Here is a 3,940-nt window from a genome sequence, read left to right on the forward strand (position 1 = left end):
TTTCAAGCAATGTATGGAGACAAATGAAAACAGAAGAAAACATGGCAAAAATCTCTTGAATATAAATATGAGCAACTTTTCCCTGAACATGTCTCCTCGGGCACAGGAAACAAAAGCAAAAATGAACAAATCAGACTACGTCAAACTAAAAAGCTTCTGTAGAACAAAGGACACCATCAGCAGACCAAAAAGGCATTCTACAATATGGGAAAATATATTCATAAATGACATATCTGACAGGGATTAACATGCAAAAAATATAGAGCTCACATGCTTCAACACCCAAAAAGCAAATAAGCCGATTAAAAAATTGGTGGAGGATCTGAACAGACACTTCTCCAAAGAAGAAATTCAGATGGCCAACAGACACATGAAAAGATGCTCCACATCACTAATTATCAGGGAAATACAAATTAACACTATGATGAGATGTCACCTCACAGCAGTTAGGATGGCCAACATCAAAAAGACAAGGAACAAGATGCAAGAAACAAGATGACGGAGTGTGAAGTAAAGCAGAAACTTCCTCCCAAAACCACATATAACACAAAAATACAGCCAATACAACTCATCTTTAAAGAGCAACTGGAAAGAAGACTGCAGCAGATGGCCTACATCTGGGGAAAAGAGAAGACTTCACATAAAAGGGAACAGCATCTGTTGCGGACACAGGCATCCTTGCAGCTCTGCAAATAACCAAAAAGATACTGTCTGATCAAACAATACTATTCCAAGGAGCTGGAGAGGCTGCCTTAGGGATTACACACCTGATCATTATGGCCATGGCAAAAGGCGGCTTACCAAAGGAGAAAGCTATAAAAAACATATGTTTGGTTGACTCAAAAGGATTAATAGTTAAGGGACGTGCTGCCTTAATGCAAGAGAAAGGAATTTGCCCATGAGCATGAAGAAATGAAGACCCTAGAAGCCATTGTTCAAGAAGTAAAGCCAACTGCCCTCATAGGAGTTGCTGCAATCAGTGGTGCATTCTCAGAACAAATTCTCAGAGATATGGCTGCCTTCAATGAACGGCCTATTATTTTTGCTCTGAGTAATCCAACTAGCAAAGCAGAATGTACTGCAGAACACTGTTATAAGCTAACCAAGGGACATGCAATTTTCGCCAGTGGCAGTCCTTTCAATCCAGTTACTCTTCCAAATGAACAGACCCTTTATCCTGGCCAAGGAAACAAGTCCTATGTGTTTCCTGGAGCTGCTCTTGGTGCTCTGGCATGTGGATTGAGACGTATCACAGATAAGATTTTTCTCAAAACGGCTGAGGTTATATCTCAGTAAGTGTCAGATAAGCACTTGGAAGAGGGCCAGCTGTACTCACCTTTGAACACCATTAGAGATGTTTCTCTGAAAATTGCAGAAAAGATTGTGAAAGATGCTTACCAAGAAATGACAGCCACAGTTTATCCTGAACCCCCAAATACGGAAGTATTTGTCTGTTCTCAGATGTGTAACACTGATTATGCCCAGATTCTACCTGAGGAGGCCCAGGAAATACAGACCAAGCTTGACCAGTAACATAATAGCTGACATTTCTACCTCCATTAATGAGATCTTGAAGTCTTTCATAATTTTTAAAGATTGGAATCTTTTATAATGATTCATAATATGCTGGATTAAGATGATTTTACTTTAAAAATCTAAAAATTAATGGAAGAATATTAATATACTTTAGGGTAAATATCATATTAAACAATTTTGCCTCATTTATTTTCTGGCTATTTATGGTTTCTATCTTAATTACTTTGTCCAAGACTCTTTAAAAACTATTGTGTTTATTATTGGGAAACTAACCTTTTTTGAAAGGGAACTAATGGGAAGACCAAAATTAGTAATAAAGTGATATGATCAATAAAATCCCTTAAAAAAAAGACAAGGAACAACAAATGCCAGTGAGGATGTGGAGAAAGGGAAACCCTCCTACACTGCTGGTGGGAATGTAAATTAGTTCAACCATTGTGGAAAGCAATGTGGAGGTTCCTCAAAAAACTAAAAATAGAAATATAATTTGACCCAGGAATTCCACTCCTAGGAATTTACCCAAAGAAAAGATCCCAGATTCAAAAACATATGCACCGCTATGTTTATCGCAGCACTATTTACAATAGCCAAGATATGGAAGCAACCTAAGTATCCATCAGTAGATGAACAGATAAAAAATGATGTGGTACATATACACCATGGAATATTATTCAGCCATAAGAAGAAAACAAATCCTGCCATTTGCGACACCATGGATGGAGCTAGAGGGTATTATGCTCAGTGAAATCAGCCAGGCAGAGAAAGACGAGGTACCAAATGATTTCCCGCATTTGTGGAGAATAACAACGAATCAAAACAGAAGGAACAAAACAGCAGTAGACTCACAGACTCCAAGAAGGGACTAGCAGTTACCAAAGGGAAAGGGTTGGGAAGGGTGGGTAGGGAGGGAGGGAGAAGGGGATTAAGGGGCATTATGATTAACACACATAATGTAGGTGGCTCAAGAGGAAGGCATATAGCACAGAGAAGGCAAGTGGTGACTCTATAGCATCTTACTATGCTGGTGGATAGTGATTGCAATGGGGTGGGGGGGGGACTTGATAATATGGGTGAATGTTGTAATCACAATATTGCTCATGTGAAACCTTCATAAGATTGTATATCAATGATACCTTATTAAAAAAAGGAAATGGACAAAATCCTGGAAAGACTCAATTTATCCAAAAAAAAAAAAAAAAAAGGCAAGCTCTGGGAATTTTGCCCATAACATTCATTTGCTATTACAGATAAAAGAGATTGCTGTGGTTGTACTCACCCAGACTGTGGCTTTTGTTACAAGATACTCTGAGTATGGTGCCCCTTGATCATTTCAGAGACTTAGTGAGGTTTGGAATAAACACAAACTACGGGAAGGAAAAATCAGACACTAAGTTAGCTTTGAGCAGTGATGCTTTAAATGACGTGTTGCAGGCTCCAGACTGTGTCCTGGTTTCCTAGTCCTTGCGATCATTCACTCCACAATGGAGTTTGCTCAATCCTGGTTTAATCCCAAGCATTTTTACATTGCAGTTTGGCTCTCATGTGTTCAAGGGAAACAAGCATGTAATACTACCAGTTAGCTAATGGGACTCATGTTTGATACTCTACCATTTTTCATTTGAATATAACCCCCCTTTGCATGACTTCTCTGACTTAGTCTACCAGTTAACATTTACAATTCATATAAAATGCTATTGCACATGAGCACGTTATTAAAATAACACATTATAAGTGCTAAACTATTTCCATAACAAAAAGATCTAACTTCCACAATAGTATAACCAGATACAATCATAAATACCATATTATAATATCCATTTGACCTACCACTTTCATTATAATAGGAGCAATCATTTGTGATACTGCCCTTTCTAAATTCTGAGCCCCTGGTTTCATTAATGAGCTTTTCTAGGCTGGCAGAGAAACTGATGCAACTGCCCCCACTCTCTAGCCCCAATTTTATAAGTGGCCTCTCTCCAATCAGTTCATCATTTAATCAATGTTAATTTTAAAGCACTATGAACTTCTCAGGAAATAGGCACAAATGCTAACAAGCTTTCTGATTACCAATTTTAACTCTTATATTTCAATACCCAGTAGCCACATTTTCATTTAACAGCAGTGGTGTCAATCAGATTTAAATTGCACAACCCATCTCCTTGATCTACACACTCAAAACACATTTTGGGGAAAAATGTGGAACTGGTAGACATTTTCAAAATCACCATGATCTTTGCCTTTATTTGATTAACCACCTCACCATTTTCAAACATTGGAAGACTGCTCTATTGCATATTTATTAGTGGGGTGACTCTGAGAGACAGCTGGCAAAAAAGGACAGAAACCAGTCTCGGTCCCACTGCTGACTTTCTTTTGTATGGTACGTGTGTCATTCAAGTTTACA

General features: G+C 38.2%; 1 pseudogene; it reads left to right on the top strand.

The window, feature by feature from the left end:
* The first annotated feature begins 495 nt into the window (after positions 1-495).
* Positions 496-1,874, top strand: LOC118931957 (NADP-dependent malic enzyme-like; annotated as a pseudogene).
* The last annotated feature ends 2,066 nt before the right edge of the window (positions 1,875-3,940 follow it).

The sequence above is a fragment of the Manis pentadactyla genome, chromosome X (genome assembly GCF_030020395.1).
Source record: "Manis pentadactyla isolate mManPen7 chromosome X, mManPen7.hap1, whole genome shotgun sequence".
In the NCBI taxonomy this organism is placed as follows: domain Eukaryota; kingdom Metazoa; phylum Chordata; class Mammalia; order Pholidota; family Manidae; genus Manis; species Manis pentadactyla.